At 39.3% G+C, this 18,874-nt stretch overlaps 1 protein-coding gene across 1 annotated transcript in view; it reads left to right on the top strand.

Moving 5' to 3' along the window:
- LOC136867330 (ankyrin-1) overlaps nucleotides 1-18,874 on the top strand; it is an 88,845-nt gene that overhangs the window by 51,832 nt on the left and 18,139 nt on the right. The window lies entirely within an intron of this gene.

The raw sequence follows: 18,874 nt of genomic DNA, 5'->3' as shown, positions 1-18,874 counted from the left end.
GGGTGATCTGAACTTAACAAGTGTTCACTGGGAAGGGAAGGCATATGACAGAGAACATGATCAACAAACGGTGAAGAAGAATATGAGAAGGAAAGCTGAAACAGAAAGTGATTGAACCAACTGGAGGGAAAAATATTCTAAATGTGGTGCTGATAAAACTAGATGATCTCCATAGAGAAACTGAAGTGATAGATGGTATAAGTGATCATGAAGCTGTCTTTGTCATGATTAAAAATATATACAATATATATGAATGTTGTAAAAGTAGGACTATTAGGCAATACCATATGGTTGATAAGAGGGGCATGGGGAAATTAAAAAGAAAAATTCTGACCAATGGAAAATAGTAAATCTAAATGTGAACAGCCTTTGGGCTGGATTTAAAGCAATTGTTGAGAAGTGAAAACCAGGTATTTACCTTTAAAAGTGTTAGGAATGGTAGGACCCATCATACTAATTCAGGGAAATAAAGAGATTAAGAAGGAAGTGCAGATTAAAAAGAAATCAGAGTTGGGAATGGTCTCAGGAATAAGGAGAGATTAAAGGAGCTTACTAAGAAAGTGAATTTAGGGAAAAAGTCAGCTAAGGATAATACACTGCTGTGCAAAACTTAAGGACAAAAGTAACTCTCGCATGGTGTCTCGCTGCCAAGTAACAGCTCAATGAAAGTTAAGCCATACTTAGCAATAACTGCTACAGTGTGGTATGGTAGACAGCTGGAAGGAATATCTGATCAGACGAACAGAAATGACATTTTTATACAGAGACAATAAATTACACGTAAGTCACCGCGACTCATGATGGTCCCCTCGACATCACAAAAGAAGGGACATGGTTCTTAAAAGGGTGTGTGATAACCATGGACAACCATGTCTGCTCTGCAACATGTTCCCAAGCTGGTGACAAGATTGGTAAGGAGTTCTTATGGTAAGGCATTCTATTCCTTCACCAGTGTGGTTGAGAACTGCTGGATGGCGTTGGTGCATGTAGAAGTCCTGCAATATGTCTGCCCAACATTTCCCACACATGCTCAATGGGATTTAAGTTGGGGGAATGGGCAGGCAAGTCCATTAGCTGAATATCTTCTTGTTCCAAGAGCTCCACCACCTGCGCTGTTCGACACGGTCATGCATTCCCCTTCATAAGAAATAAGCCAGAACTGTATGCACCCCTGAAAAGACGCTCATGGGGAAGGAGTACACTGTCACAATAACATTGATCAGTGAGTGTACTCCGTTCAAAGATTTGGAGTTCGGTATTCGCATGCAACATTATGCCTTCCCACACCAGATCACTTGGACCACCAAAATGATCGTGTTCAACAATGTTCCTGGGTGCATTATGTGTTCCCACCTCTTGCCAGATGAGGGTATGTCTAGAATCACTACTCTAAATACTGAATCTGCTCTGATGCGAGAAGACCATACGACCCCACTTCTCGTCAGAGCAGACCTGATGTTCTTGGCACCATAGCAAATGGTGCGGCCATTGTGCAGGTGTCAGTGGAACACAACATAATGGTCGTCGGGCTAAGGGACCACCCCCATGCAATCTTCATGCCTCTGTGGAGCATGAGTTTGGGTTCCTTACGGTCCTGTTAAATGTGGTTGCAGTTGCACCCACTGTTTTACATGAGTCTCTTCTTGCCTGTTGCACGATGTAGCGATCATCTGCTGCTGTAGTTGACTGTGGTCAACCTCTTCCTCTCCTTTGGGCAGCAGTACCTGTGGTTCAGAATGCTCTCCATGCAATGCTGTGACCAGTACCAAACTCCTGGGCTACACTCGTCACACTTCGTCCTTCTTCCAGCTTCCTGATGATTCTTTCCCATGTGAAATCATCCAAATGTTGTTTCCAGGCCATGTTGTAATGAATAACATCATCACAGTGCACCGCAACAGCTCGCTGATTGACTCGCAGTCTTATCCCGTTCCTTCAACAGCATCATTTTGTGGGGCCAGACCCATTTGGCTCCATAGTCGTGCTGACCTCATGCCAGGTTTTTATGCTCATGTGGGAGACCTCTGACAACATGTTACTGCACTTTCATTCATTTTGACTGAGTTGTTGATATGTTATGTTTTTTTTTTTTTTTTCTATCTCATTCTTAAGTTTTGCACAGCAGTGTATGATGGTTAACATAACTGGCAGCCATTTGAATTTTAGGAAGCAATGCAAGGATATGTATAGATACTTTAAGGCAGGAACAGGTTCCAATGAAGGGCATTCCAGGGATCATTAATGAACAAGGGGTGTGGATATGTGATGACTTACAGAAGACAGAAGTATTCAGTCAGGAGTATGTAAAAGTAGTTGGATTTAAGGATAATGTCCAGGTAGAGGAGGAAATTTATACTGGCAAATTACTGAAATGTATGTCTTCTTCTTCTTCATCCATTCCTTTTTCCAGATTCTCTCTGGGTAGGGTGGTGTACCAAAGCCCTCCACCTTACTCAATCTTTCCAGCATTCCTCTTCTAGTACTTTACTGCTATCGACTCCTCTATTTGCAATACAGTCCACAACAGAGCTCCTCCAGCTCATTCTAGGCCATCCCATAAGCCTCTTTCCAGTCTCTGTATCCATGAATGTTCTCTTTGGTATTCTCTCTCCCGGCATTCTGATTGTGTGTCCAAATCATTTTAGCTTTGCTATACCAATCTCTTCTTGAAGTTTACACACTCCCATGCTTCTCCTTATTTCCTCAGTTCATATTCTATCTCGTCTTGTCTTTCCCTGTATGCTCCTCAAGAACCTCATTTCAGCTGCTTTCATCTTACTTTGGTTCCACTTAGTCAACGTCCAGGCTTCTGAAGCGTAGGTCAGTATAGGTTTATAATAGGACGAGTATAAAACCTTCTTGCACTTCATCGGCACATCTTTGTTCTATACAATGTCTCTCACTCACTGGTAGAAACTTGCAGACTGCTGTATTCCTAAATCAATTTCTCCATCCAAATTTCCATCTTGTAACATCACGCTGCCCAAATATTAAAAATTTTTCACTACTTCAAGAGGTTCATTTCCTATTTTTATCACTCCCTTGGATTTTCTGTTACCTCTCATCATGATCAAAGTCTTGCTTTCTGCAGTACTAATCTTCATTCCAAAATTTCTTATCTTCTCATTCCATAAATCAGTTTGTGTCTGTACTTCCTCTTCATTACCTCCCCAAACTATAATGTCATCAGCAAAGAGCATAGACTTCACTTGCTCGTCCATCATCTTCTCCTTGATATTATGTAGAATTCTATCCATGATGATAATGAAGAGTAAGGGGGACAATACACTTGCCTGTCTCAACTCTGAACCATTCAGTTTGACCCACTTTGGTTCTAACACAGCTTTTGCAATTTTGATACAATGCTATTACCATCTGCATTTTTCATTCCCAATCTGTGCCTCTGTCAATGTTTTCCATACCAAATTCCTTGGGACACTGTCATATGCCTTTTCAATATGTAGAAACATTACTACCATGTCCTCTCCATATTCCCAATACCTTTCCATCATTTGGCGCAATGTAAATATTGGGTCAAATGTGGACCTGCTTCTTCAGAATCCATACTAGTATTCTGCCAATTTTCCCTCTACTTTGTCTCTTATTCGTTTATCCAAGATTCTTTCAAGGATCTTAGCTGTATGAGGTATCAGCATCACTCCTCTAATTTTCACATTGCTTCCTGTCTCCTTTCTTGAAAATTGGTATAATGACCCCTTTTATTCACTCTTTTGGAACGTTCTATTCTCTCCATATCACTCTGTAGACCAACTGCTCCTGCTGTTCTTATTATTTCTATGGTGACTTCGTCAATTCCAGCTGCCTTGCCTCGTTTCATTCTTTTAGTGGCCCACTCAACCTCTGCCATGGACACCTCAATTTCCTTATCTTCCATCTGCACTAAATCTGGTTCTTTGATTTCTCCTTGTACCGAGGTATTTTGCACATTGTAAAACTGTTCAAAAGTGTTTTCCCCACCTCTGCAATATATCCTGCTTCTGTGTCATCACTTCCTTCTGTTCATTTTTAATGAAGTTAGCACCTTCATCAGGGTTTTTCTTCTTTTTAACCCATTGGAATAAGATCTTTTTGCTTCTAGTTGTACCTTCTTGCAGAGATTCAGTGAATTTTTGCCAGCATTTCTTTTTCTTTTCTTGAACCTCCTTGGAGCACTCCTTCTTGCAGTGCCTGTATTCTGTTTTGCATTCTGTTGCTCTGTTTCTCAGCCTTCTTTTCTAAGTTTGTTTCTTCCTTTTAACTATATCTTTTATCCTGTGTTTCCACCAGGGCATTTCTTGATCTTTCTTCCTTCCTGATACTCTTCTACAGGTCTTTTCTGCAGACTCCACAATGACTGTTTTAAAATATGCCCATTCTTCTTCTATCCTTCCGTTGTCTTCCTGAGATATACTTGTTTTCATGCGTGTCTAGAACTCTTCATTTATTTCCTTCTCCTCAGTTTCCACACCCTAAGCTTACTCTGCCTAATCTCAGTCATTTTTTTTTTCTTTCCCATCTTTAACTTTGCTATGACAACTCTGTGATCTCCTTTGAAAGATTCACTTAGGAGGGCTGTTACATATACCAACACTTTCCTGTTACCTTTCTCGACCAAAATGTAATCTATCAGAGTTTTGATTTTATTATCCCAACTATATCTTGTTATCTTCTCCAGCCTTGTTTCTCTTCCCATATCCAAATGGACCTACAATCTCTTCATCTCCTTTTATTTCCGGACCTCTTTGGGCATTCATGTCTTCTATGATCATATCTTGTTTGTCCTATATATGGCCTTCCAGATATTCAAGGTATTCCTCTAAATCCGTATCTGTATTTCCTGTTTGTGGAGCATACCTTTGAATTATATCTGTAACACCAGTTTCAAGTCTCAATCTGACCTTAATCAACCTGTCATTTATGTTTTCCACCAATTCTAGGTATTCCTTTAGGTTTTTTTTTTTTTCTAATTATGAGACCTACAGTACACCATTTGGCTTCTCTTCCTCCACTATAGTATAAGGTGTATCCTTTCTTTAGTTTCCTCTAACCTTTTCCTTTCCATTTGGTCTCACTGATTCCCAGCAATGCTATATCTCTGTCACTGATGACAAGTGTACTGAAATGTATGAATGATAATAAATACATATACAAAATGTACGAAAGTTGAAAGTTAGAAAAGCAGCTGGGATTTGTAAGATTTCTGGGGATATATTAGGCTTTAAAACGCCTACGTCGACATCATAGATTGCAGTGGCAGCTCCAATGTCGACATATTGTCCCCATTTTGCTCTACTGGTGTTTTCTGATGTCTGATGGATTACACTAGCCTGCAAAATAATATTTTGTTTCCTCCAGTAAAAGGTTTAACAGGTGATCTTACCTAACTTAGCTGTGCTGAGTTCAAATTTGCTTTCCATTTTACCGGATGATGTAAGAATTTTTCACAGTAGCCTCATCATTTCCTTTACTATTATGATTTTGATCACATTTCACTAAATTTTGACACCCCTTTAAAGATCTGCAAGAAAATAATTTAATAGGTGATCGTAAATGACTTGCCAACAAAATAAACTTTTTTCTGAGGTCTGAGATGAGGTGATTGTAATTAATTTTAGTACACTGAATTCACTGCCAGCGTCTGGTTTTCTTACAGTATACAAAGCATCCAATACAATAGATAACACTGAAGTTATATTATATTTTCACCAAGGGGTGCTAGGGGTGTCTTACTCACCTCTCCCCCTCCCTGGTAGTATATTTTTTCCCTGAGAGTAAGTCATAATATTATGTATTACACCTTCTTCTTCCTCTTCATGAATGGGTCACTTGGAATCAACATTTGTTAGAGGTTTCCTCCTTGCACAATACAGTAGTTCTTCATTTCCATCGATTGTTGTGGTTTCTTCTCATCTTCCCTCAAATCCCCTGTGTGAATAATTTCCCTGATTATATTCCTATCCTGCAGATTTGGTGATCCAAATTCAGTGAAATCTTTCTCTACTTGCTTATACCATTTTGATCTCGTACATTTGATCTGCAAAAATTTGTGTATTCGATATGTAAATCTGCTGTTATTCATTCTTTCCAAATGGCTTAAAAATTGAATTTGTCACTGTCTCATTTTATCAGTACCGTAAGTTTAGATATTTTGAAATATATTTCCATGTTGGGTTTAGTGTAATGTATTCCATTTTTAATTTTTGGCCCTTTCTTAAATCTCTAATTGTTCCTTTAATGATGTAAATTGAGCATTTCTGAAGCATAAAGAGCTGATCACTGTTGTATTCTACCAATTTTTATGACTGGCAATTTTTTTGTATGTGACAGAACTATTTTCATATTTCTGTAAATTTGCATAATAAAGAATTTTAGCATGTCTTTTTTTAATTGATATCTTGTATAAAGAAAACATTTCTGTTTTCTCCATGGATTTCTACACACTAATATTAGTGTTGTTGATGTATGTTGATGCCTGGTAAAAAAAATTTCAAAACATGAAATAAATTCATATTTCCTCAAAATTTATATTAAATCTTGAACATAGATATATATAAAATATCTAACTACATAAAATTTGTGTGTGTTACCGGTATATTAAAATCGTTGGTGTTTTCTAAATCAGCAACTCGTTTTCCATATGAACCATCTATTTTCACCAAAACTGGGAAATCATTGCAGGCTAGTGTTATTATTATGAACAGTATGTTGGCTGGATGCTTGCTGCATTATTGTTTGATAGCAACGGCCTGCTTTCCTTTTTAAAGCATGTTTTTACTCCCAATCACACTGTTTCTTTCATCAATGGATTGTATATTTCTCTTTATTTCTCATGGCATGTATATTACTGTTTTATCCTTTGTTACTGTAAATATGATTATTGATGTGTCCCATATCACAGTATGATCAGTTGGATGAAATAAAATACAATACAATACAACTGGCCTTCGATTCAGAGGGTCCCGGGTTCGATTCCCGGCCGGGTCGGGGATTTTAACCTACATTGGTTAATTCCAATGGCCCGGGGGCTGGGTGTTTGTGCTGTCCCCAACATCCCTGCAACCCACACACCACACATAACACTATCCTTCACCACAATAACACGCAGTTACCTACACATGGCAGATGCCGCTCACCTTCATCGGAGGGTCTGCCGTACAAGGGCTGCACCCGGCTACAAATAGCCACACGAAATTATTATCATCATCATATTTACATGTTATTATTGAAATGCAGTGCATGTTTTACATTATATATCCTTTATATATCAATTCAATTTTTAACCTCCATAAGTATGCATACAGAACTAAAAGAACAAGAAATAAGCAAGTTTTTGGATTAACAAAATTCATCTGATAACTATCCATTTCTTTTAAAGATTATATGCGCCATTAATGTAGCAACACTGTAGACTACATGTCTGAGAACAAGCAACAATTTACATGCGATCCTGAAAAGAAGGAAAAGACGTATACCGGGTCCATCTACATTACATGACAATAATTCTGAAAGTGGTAGTAGTCGTTGACCATTCTTATAAACGCACCATGAATACCATTTCAGTGAACCTTTACAACTCTAACCTCTTCAACTTTCCACATGTAGATAATAGTGATGGTGAAGATAAAGGCTCCAATAGTGACAAAGAGGACAATAATGCAGCAGCAAACCATGTTCATTCTAACCACACGCAATTAAAATCTACAGTCCAGCCAGGAATTGAACCTGGGGCCCTCTGAATTTAACGCCTTGATGCTGACCGTGCAGCCAAGGAGCTGGACCATACCCTAGTGAAGTACAGGTCATAAATGATTTGAAGATATTTAAACACTGTTTTACTGATTAAATCATACATTTATTTCAACATATGAAGAACATTTTTGTTAATTGTTTGGGAACATTCTGTTGTATTACACATTAGGTAATTTTCTGATGAAAGTACAGAAATAAATCATAGTGGACTATTAGCAATATTGAAAAGAAATTGGAGTGAGAGGGATCTAACACTATGGGTTGGGATATAATGCCATATCTGAAATACTTATTTGATTACTGTTTGTATGAAGGAGCGACACCAAATGAATGGAGAGTTGCTATAGTAGCCTCAGTGTGTAAGGGAAAGGGTGATAATATAGTGGATATTTACAAGCCAGTCAGCTTGAGGTGTTGTTTATAAGCTCTGGGAAAGCATTCTTTCTTATTATATTAGACACATTTGCAAAATTACTAACTGGTTTGATAGAAGGCAGTTCAAGATTAAGAACGGTTATTCCAGTGAGTCTCAACTTGTAAGATTCCAGCAAGATATAGCAGGTCAAGTGTAGTGATGGGACATTCGATTCATTTTACTGAATCGATTCATCTGATTCCGTTCACGTTACTGAATCGATCAGTGATCCGATTCATGGCACATTAGTCACCGCTCCTACTGCATTTGTGTAGTATGTGCTGGTAAGACGGCAGCAACAGCATTCAGTGCTCACAGCTGCCATCTGGTCTTCATAATATGAACTCCTTTCTTAGAAAAAAATGCTAGTCACTCTAATACATCGAAGGTTTCCGGCGACGCAGGGTGGGAAAGGTTAGGATTAGGAAAGTAGCAGCTACAGAAAACCATCTTAACGGCTGCCGACGGTGGGATTCGAACCCACCATCCCCTGAATGCAAGCACATAGCTACGTGATACTAACCGCACAACAACTCGCTGAGTCACTGTTTTAAAATATGTATTTTTCTATCAGCTGAGGATTTTTTAAATCGTCATATTTTGTATAGGCTACCCGAGATGTACAGTAGCTTGCTGGTATTCTGATTCAACATACTGTTGGTTAAGTTATTGCGTCTGTTCACATATGATTGAAGTCTTGTGCAACGATGTGGCATATGAACTGAGAGAATACCGAGCCGTTCTTCCCAATATACACTGACTGACAGAGCAAATGCAACACCAAGAAGGAGTGGTCAGAACTTTATGCCAATTGCAGGGTAGACTGACGTCACTGAGGTATGCTCATGATGTGAAATGCGCTGCTGTGCTGCGCACGTAGCGAACGATAAATGGGACACGGCGTTGGCGAATGGCCCACTTCGTACCGTGATTTTTCAGCCGACAGTCATTGTAGAACGTGTTGTCGTGTGCCACAGGACACGTGTATAGCTAAGAATGCCAGGCCGCCGTCAACGGAGGCATTTCCAGCAGACAGACGACTTTACGAGGGGTATGGTAATCGGGCTGAGAAGAGCAGGTTGGTCGCTTCGTCAAATCGCAGCCGATACCCATAGGGATGTGTCCACGGTGCAGCGCCTGTGGCGAAGATGGTTGGCGCAGGGACATGTGGCACGTGCGAGGGGTCCAGGCGCAGCCCGAGTGACGTCAGCACGCGAGGATCGGCGCATCCGCCGCCAAGCGGTGGCAGCCCCGCACGCCACGTCAACCGCCATTCTTCAGCATGTGCAAGACACCCTGGCTGTTCCAATATCGACCAGAACAATTTCCCGTCGATTGGTTGAAGGAGGCCTGCACTCCCGGCGTCCGCTCAGAAGACTACCATTGACTCCACAGCATAGACGTGCACGCCTGGCATGGTGCCGGGCTAGAGCGACTTGGATGAGGGAATGGCGGAACGTCGTGTTCTCCGATGAGTCTCGCTTCTGTTCTGTCAGTGATAGTCACCGCAGACGAGTGTGGCGTCGGCGTGGAGAAAGGTCAAATCCGGCAGTAACTGTGGAGCGCCCTACCGCTAGACAACGCGGCATCATGGTTTGGGGCGCTATTGCGTATGATTCCACGTCACCTCTAGTGCGTATTCAAGGCACGTTAAATGCCCACCGCTACGTGCAGCATGTGCTGCGGCCGGTGGCACTCCCGTACCTTCAGGGGCTGCCCAATGCTCTGTTTCAGCAGGATAATACCCGCCCACACACTGCTCGCATCTCCCAACAGGCTCTACGAGGTGTACAGATGCTTCCGTGGCCAGCGTACTCTCCGGATCTCTCACCAATCGAACATGTGTGGGATCTCATTGGACGCCGTTTGCAAACTCTGCCCCAGCCTCGTACGGACGACCAACTGTGGCAAATGGTTGACAGAGAATGGAGAACCATCCCTCAGGACACCATCCGCACTCTTATTGACTCTGTACCTCGGCGTGTTTCTGCGTGCATCGCCGCTCGCGGTGGTCCTACATCCTAATGAGTCGATGCCGTGCGCATTGTGTAACCTGCATATCGGTTTGAAATAAAAATCAATTATTCATCCGTGCCGTCTCTGTTTTTTCCCCAACTTTCATCCCTTTCGAACCTCTCCTCCTTGTTGTTGCATTGTCACTGTCAGTCAGTGTAAAACAGGTACTTTTGAGTGGTCATGAGCATGACTCATAGTCATAGGGCAGGCTAGAGTAGAGTTTAATTGTCAAATGTCAACTAAGTTATAATACTAAGATTCATTAAACTAATAAATAGTGTAACCTAATAGCCTACCTACTTACTAGCTACTTCAGAATTATGTTTTGACTACCTTTTTAACACTGCAAATAAAACCATCTATTATTTAAACCTCCCTGTAAGAAGAGGACAGTGAATGCAAATGGGTATTTTCAAACGAGCTGAACTCGAGAATCCATTATAGCATACGATTCTTTCAGTGTACTGTACCATGGCTCACTGTATGTCTCGCTGCAGCGGAAGCTCGGCTCTCCGCCAGTGTCCAGCTGTCCAGTGTGCCGATAAGGAGCCGTGTATCTTGTGTCTCACTGAGCCGTGCTCGTTCACGATTCTTTTGGTGTGCTGTGGCTCACTGTATGTCTCGCTGCAGTGGAAGCTCGGCTCTCCGCGTGTCCAGTGAGCCGATAAGGAGCCGTGTGTATCTTGTGTCTCACTGAGCCGTGCTCGTTCACGATTCTTTTGGTGTGCCATGGCTCACTGTATGTCTCGCTGCAGCAGAAGCTCGGCTCCCCATCAATGTCCAGTGAGTGCGCCACTCAGCACTGTCCGCTGGGAGTAAGCTGAATCGTGTGCCGTGAGCTCGCCGTTCCTGTGAATCGATTCACTCGGACACTTGAATGAATCGATACACTGCTTCGAATCATGCATTCAGTAGCCAACGCTAGTCAAGTGGACTGTACCGCTATCGACAGGGTAAATCCTGGGAGATTACTGATGAAAACTAGGGCTCAGCCGGCTGCACGAGAGTTCCAGGGGTGGAACGTTCATAGAGCCAAAATCGCTATATCAGGACATTTTTAATAAAATTTATATTCGCAGGGCATTGGTGGCAGGATAGACGATATTACACAAAAACAAAATAAAATGGACTTTTATTGAACACAAGAATTCTGGACATTATTCTTGAAATAAAATTTTAACTTTTTCATGAATGTGAAGAAAAAATTTACAGCTGCTGATACTTCTTGAACTTCCCTAGGATTTTTACACATGAATCCAAAAATATTTATTATCGTCTGTGTACTCCATTTCCAGACATAGAAGGTGACAGAAATATTTGAGAAATTATTGTAGACAACCTCGTATTTTTCAGTAGGCCTAATTAAGGACACTTTTTTTTTTCTCCGTCCCGTGGAGTAGGGAAAATAATAGTAATCCACCAGCTGTAATAATCACATAACCACATTTCAGTAGAATTGTAGTGAAGATAAGGTATAATATATTAGATAGTATCTTGCCAGTTATATTCGTGTTTTTCTTCGTGTACGGCAATCCTTTTGATACTTAAGCATTTAACCAAACGTAGTATAGTGTAGTGTAGATACATTGTAGTATAGATACAGTACGGTACATTTAGATAGTGCCGTATCTTGCCTGCTATATTCGTGTGTTATCTTTCGTGTGTATCTATTAGACCCTAATACTAATAATAATTTGTCTAAGCATTTAGCTTCGTTGGTAATCTTTGAGTACAGTAGTTCTTGCAAATTTCATTTCTGTTGTGCTTAGTAGTGACATACGGTACGGTACCAGTATCGTAATTAGGATACGTCTGAAAGTAGTTTAAAAATTACTGTAGCGTACTGTACAGTAGTATACGAGTAATATCCTATTAGAATTGTGTGTGCTTATTTTATTATTGTAAAATATTTGTGTAGTACTGGTGTAGTAGTGGTATCCGTAGAAACTCTTACTAAAATATTGTTGAAATTAGGATAGGCTTAATTGCAGTTTGGAATTGTGTAGTTCTTGTGTATTACTTTCGATATTCAGTAATTAACAGCAGTTTTTATCCTGTTAGGGGTTGTAAGATTTTAAAAAAAATAGAGCGCGACTAAGTAGTATTGTAGTGTAGTCATATATTAATTACCTTACTGTTGTGTACTATCCCAGACAATATATCCCTCCGTTCATTTATTTTTTTTTGCAAATAAGTTACTTTATTTTTTTATTTATAATTTTTCCCCCGTAAAGAATGGCTAAGGAGCGCGAGTGTACTTATTGTGGGTGTGGTGAGGCATTGAGGGGTATGAGGGAGGAGTTGGAAAGTTTGAGGGAGATAATTAGGATTCTCACAGAAGACAGGAAGGAAGATAGGACTCCCTCAAACAATGTACAGGTTACAGTAGGTGTACAAGAGGGAGGGGAAGGAAAGGGAGGAGTTGTAGAAGACAGGTGGTCTAATGTTCTAAGGGGAAGGAGATTGCAGGCCAAGGGCTCTATTCAGGATCAGAATTCAGGACAGGTGTCTGTACGAAATCGGTACGAGTCACTTCAGGTAGAACAACAGAGGGAAGATGAGGGACAGGGAACTGTTGCTGAGATGCATGGAAGTAGGAGGAAGGAAAAAGGTAGGAAAGGGAAATGTAAAGTAGAGGATAGGAAAAGACAGGTGGAACAGGGTCATGGGAAGGAGAAAAGGGAGGAGGAAGTAGCTTCTGCAGCTATCAGGAAAGATAGGCCTGAGCAGGAGGGGAGGGGATCAAATGAGGTGGGTAGGGTTGAGGCTCTGGTCATGGGGGATTCCATCGTTAGACACGTGGGGAAAGTGTGTGGAGGAAAGGGAACCAGGGTAGAATGTTATCCAGGAATTAGGTTGAGGCAGATGTTGAGGAAAGTAGAAGAGAGGGAGGAGGGGAAGGAGAAGGTGGTAGTGTTTCACGTTGGTACCAACAACGTAAGGCAAGCTGATATAAGTACCAATATAGTTGGAGATGTGTGGGATCTGGTAAATGCAGCACGGGTGAAGTTTAAGAAAGCGGAGATTGTTATTAGTGGAATACTGTGTAGGAGGGATACTGACTGGAGGGTGATTGGGGATTTAAATGAGACTATGGAGTGGGTATGTGGGAAACTGGGAGTGAAATTTCTAGATCCTAATGGGTGGGTAGGAGATAGGGATCTGCGCTCAGATGGCCTTCATTTAAACCGCAGTAGTACGTATAAGTTAGGAAATTTGTTTGGAAGGGTAATAGGGAGGTACATTCAGGGAAACGGGATGGCCTAGGGAGCGGTGATAAGGGAACAGGGAACTGGAAATCAAGTAGGGATGACATAAAATTGTTAGTGCCGAACTGTAGAAGTATTGTAAAGAAAGGAATAGAATTAAGTAATTTAATAGATATATATTTACCAGATATTGTAATAGGAGTTGAATCATGGCTGAGAAATGATATAATGGATGCAGAAATTTTCTCACGGCACTGGAGTATCGTAGAGATAGGATAGGAAAGGTGGGAGGGGGAGTTTTCATTCTGGTGAAAGAAGAATTTGTAAGCTACGAAAAAGTTAAAGATGAGACACATGAAATTCTAGGTGTAAGGCTCATTTCTAAAGATAATAGGCAACTTGATATATTTGGAGTGTACAGATCGGGAGAGGGTAGCACTGATGCGGATTCGGAATTATTTGATAGGATAGTCAGCTATGTGGGAAACGACATGGAAAGAAATGTGATTGTAGCGGGAGATCTGAATTTGCCAGATGTAAATTGGGAAGGAAATGCGAACGATAGGAAGCATGACCAACAAATGGCAAATAAGTTAATATGGGAAGGACAGCTGATTCAGAAAGTGATGGAACCAACCAGAGGGAAAAATATCCTGGATGTGGTGCTGATAAAACCAGATGAGCTCTATAGGGAAACTGAAGTAATAGATGGTATTAGTGATCATGAAGCTGTTTTTGTGGTAGTTAAAAATAAATGCGATAGAAAGGAAGGTCTTAAAAGTAGGACTGTTAGGCAGTACCATATGGCTGATAAAGCAGGTATGAGGCAGTTCCTAAAAAGTAACTATGATAGGTGGAAAACGGTAAATAAAAATGTAAACAGACTCTGGGATGGGTTTAAAGAAATTGCTGAGGAATGTGAAAACAGGTTTGTACCTTTAAGGGTGGTAAGGAATGGTAAAGACCCACCTTATTATAATAGAGAAATAAAGAGACTAAGAAGGAGGTGCAGACTGGAAAGAAATAGAGTTAGAAATGGCTGTGGAAGTAAGGAGAAATTGAAGGAACTTACTAGAAAATTGAATCTTGCAAAGAAGGCAGTTAAGGATAACATGATGGCAAGCATAATTGGCAGTCATACAAATTTTAGTGAAAAATGGAAGGGTATGTATAGGTATTTTAAGGCAGAAACAGGTTCCAAGAAGGACATTCCAGGAATAATTAATGAGCAAGGGGAGTGTGTATGTGAGGATCTTCAAAAGGCAGAAGTATTCAGTCAGCAGTATGTAAAGATTGTTGGTTACAAGGATAATGTCGAGATAGAGGAAGAGACTAAGGCCAAAGAAGTAATAAAATTTACATATGTTAACAATGACATTTACAATAAGATACAAAAGTTGGAAACTAGAAAAGTGGCTGGAATTGATCAGATTTCTGGGGATATACTAAAGACAATGGGTTGGAATGTAGTACCATATCTGAAGTACTTATTTGATTATTGTTTGGTCGAAGGAGCTATACCAGATGAATGGAGAGTTGCTATAGTAGCCCCTGTGTATAAAGGAAAGGGTGATAGACATAAAGCTGAAAATTACAGGCCAGTAAGTTTGACATGCATTGTATGTAAGCTTTGGGAAGGCATTCTTTCTGATTATATTAGACATGTTTGTGAAATTAATAACTGGTTCGATAGAAGGCAATTCGGTTTTAGGAAAGGTTATTCCACTGAAGCTCAACGTGTAGGATTCCAAATCAAATCAAAATCTCTTTATTTGCAAATGAGGTGTCTACCTCGGTGGCAAATGGTACACTAAAATACATTATTGTCAAGCACTAAATATTAAATTAACAAGAGAAGAAAATTTTTCCTATAATACAATATTATACAATTTACGCTAACAATGTTTTCTATTAAACACACAGCTCATCCTTAATAAATTTATATTGTTTACAAAATTCTACTTATAATATATCCTGTCCTACTTACAAATATGGTCAACTGATATACAGTATGTGGAATTGCTTCAAATGATACTATAAAACTGGTATAACATTAATATTTACATTGCATTTATTTATTTACTATTTTTTTTTTTTTTTTTTACCCGTTCTGGATCCTAAGTAGCATAACGACCTGCTGCGTCTTAACCAGAGCAAGATATAGCAGATATCTTGGATTCTGGAGGTCAAATTGACTGTATCGCGATTGACATGTCTAAAGCATTTGATAGGGTGGATCATGGGAGACTACTGGCAAAAATGAGTGCAATTGGACTAGACAAAAGAGTGACTGTATGGGTTGCTATATTTCTAGAAAATAGATCTCAGAGAGTTAGAGTATGTGAAGCTTTGTCTGACCCTGTAATAGTTGAGAGGGGAGTTCCTCAGGGCAGTGTTATCGGACCTTTATGTTTTCTTATATATATAAATGATATGAGTAAAGGAGTGGAATCGGAGGTAAGGCTTTTTGCGGATGATGTTATTCTCTATAGAGTAATAAATAAGTTAGAAGATTGTGAGCAACTGCAACGTGACCTCGAAAATGATGTGAGATGGACAGCAGGCAATGGTATGTTGATAAATGGGGTTAAAAGTCAGGTTGTGAGTTTCACAAATAGGAAAAGTCCTCTCAGTTTTAATTACTGCGTTGATGGGGTGAAGGTTCCTTTTGGGGATCATTGTAAGTATCTAGGTGTTAATATAAGGAAAGATCTTCACTGGGGTAATCACATAAATGGGATTGTAAATAAAGGGTACCGATCTCTACACATGGTTATGAGGGTGTTTAGGGGTTGTAGTAAGGATGTAAAGGAGAGTGCATATAAGTCTCTGGTAAGACCCCAACTAGAGTATGGTTCCAGTGTATGGGACCCTCACCAGGATTACCTAATTCAAGAACTGGAAAAAATCCAAAGAAAAGCAGCTCGATTTGTTCTGGGTGATTTCCGACAAAAGAGTAGCGTTACAAAAATGTTGCAATGTTTGGGTTGGGAAGAATTGAGAGAAAGAAGAAGAGCTGCTCGACTAAGTGGTATGTTCCGAGCTGTCAGCGGAGAGATGGCGTGGAATGACATTAGTAGACGAATAGGTTTGAATGGCGTTTATAAAAGTAGGAAAGATCACAATATGAAGATAAAGTTGGAATTCAAGAGGACAAACTGGGGCAAATATTCATTTATAGGAAGGGGAGTTAGGGGATTGGAATAACTTACCAAGGGAGATGTTCAATAAATTTCCAATTTCTTTGAAATCATTTAGAAAAAGGCTAGGAAAGCAACAGATAGGGAATCTGCCACCTGGGCGACTGCCCTAAATGCAGATCAGTATTGATTGATTGATTGATTGATAACTGTAAATCAGTCAAATTTTCAACGTTAGTAAAAATTCTTACCATCTCAAATAACAATGTTACATTTCCAAAATAAATTCATTTGGTTCCAATGACATTTTACTTTTCTGAGGAAGTGAGCATTCTACTTACTCAGTAGTTCATTAAACTGTGTAGAGTTCCACATCCATCTCCTCATTGTTATTAATTTATTATTATATCCTTTAAGAATTACAGTATTATTTTCAGTTCATGTCCTAATTCATGCCTATACTACTGTACATTTTATACACAAAGGTTCGAGTTAAATCTGAAATGATTTAATTACTTTAGGTTTTATTTTCAGTTTCTCAGTTATGTTCCTTTTATGTGATATTTTACCATTTTTACTTCTCTTTACTAATTATAGGCAACGTTTACTCCTATTGTCAATTTATGTTGCATTTTAACCTTACACTCATTAATTGCATTATTTATTTTTAATTACAAGACTTTTATCACACTCACACCAATAAGTCAAGGGTGATTGTGAATATTGTAGCCTTATAGCTCAATTTCATTACAATACATTTCCATTATTTATTACCTTCATTTTTATCAACTTCGGTTCTATTCTTATCAGATTCTTTGGTTTATTCCCGCCTTTCCAAGATCTCACTGGGTTGTATTCAAGCTAGTTCATCATGAAACATAAGTAGATTTACTGTATTAAACCATTTGTAGGAAATATTAGAGCATAATCCATCACAAACCATAGTCCTGGGTTCGGCATGATCAGAATCTCGCTACGTGAATACGCACATGAAAATCCACATGTAAATAAACACCAAAATTATGTACACAAGATTCCAAAATACATCACAACCACACCATCATCTCAGATAAGAGTATCATTATGGAATTGACTTATTGTTGTCTATGTTTATTATTGTTATTTTCTTATTTTTAGATTACGATCTCTCAGATTATGTAGATGACCCTACAGTGACAACACACGCAACTCCTAGCAATGGATGAAAACAAAGAATGAGACGGAAAAAAATCACGATCAGACACAAATCAATCCGCCATCTCCACGTATATTTAGGGATAAATTCAGATAACACACGCTCAGTCATGCGAAACCAATACTAAATCACAGCATACAAATCTTTAATTGTTGTTGAGTTCATTTAAATTAATTTATTATTATCACTCATGGCCAGTGTGTACCCTAGTTGTCACCACGTGGTTATAATTCAGTTCACCATTTCAGTTAGTCCACTCATGCACCACATTCGCCACAATGGATTCATTCCATATCATCTCAGTCGAATTGGGCATCTTCGGCATTTCAACGTTCACCTTACAACCAAATTTAACTCTCACCAACATATGTTTAATTATCCCATCCTACTTCACTTGACCTTTATTTTCTGATTATTATTCCCAATCATGAGAAAATATTCTGAAGAAATAAATATCACGTGGCTGCCAAGGAATGAAATTAATGTTAGGATCTGATTCAAAAGATTAGAATACATCTCAATTTTAATATAATAATGCTATTCGTTTTACGTCCCACTAACTACTCTTTTACGGTTTTCGGAGACGCCGAGGTGCCGGAATTTATTCCCACAGGAGTTCTTTTACGTGCCAGTAAATCTACTGACACGAGGCTGACATATTTGAGCACCTTCAAATACCACCAGACTGAGCCAGGATCAAACCTGCCAAGTTGGGGTCAGAAGGCCAGCGCCTCAACCGTCTGAGCCACTCAGCCCGGCCATCTCAATTTTAATCAATATTCTAGTTTAAGTCATTGCTTTAATGTCGACTTCTGAAAGTATTATTATTATTATTATTATTATTATTATTATTATTATTATTATTATTATTATTATTATTATTATTATTATTATTATTATTATTATTATTATTATTATTATTCCAGTGATATTCTTTGAAGACCATAATTCAAACACACACTCACATAATGTAACACCTATGCTCTAATTAACCAACACCAAGATGAAAGTAAAGATCAAATCTATCTAATAGTGAAGAATTTAATTAATCTAGAATACAATCTGGTGAAAATCTACAGAAAAGAAAAAATAATTTAAATGGTACTTGTGCTTCTCGATGCAGACAGACTCGGCTGGGATGTGTAGACAT

The sequence above is a fragment of the Anabrus simplex genome, chromosome 3 (genome assembly GCF_040414725.1).
Source record: "Anabrus simplex isolate iqAnaSimp1 chromosome 3, ASM4041472v1, whole genome shotgun sequence".
Taxonomy (NCBI): domain Eukaryota; kingdom Metazoa; phylum Arthropoda; class Insecta; order Orthoptera; family Tettigoniidae; genus Anabrus; species Anabrus simplex.
The sequence above is the reverse complement of the archived record's forward strand: the minus strand, read 5'-3'. Positions and strand labels throughout refer to the sequence as shown.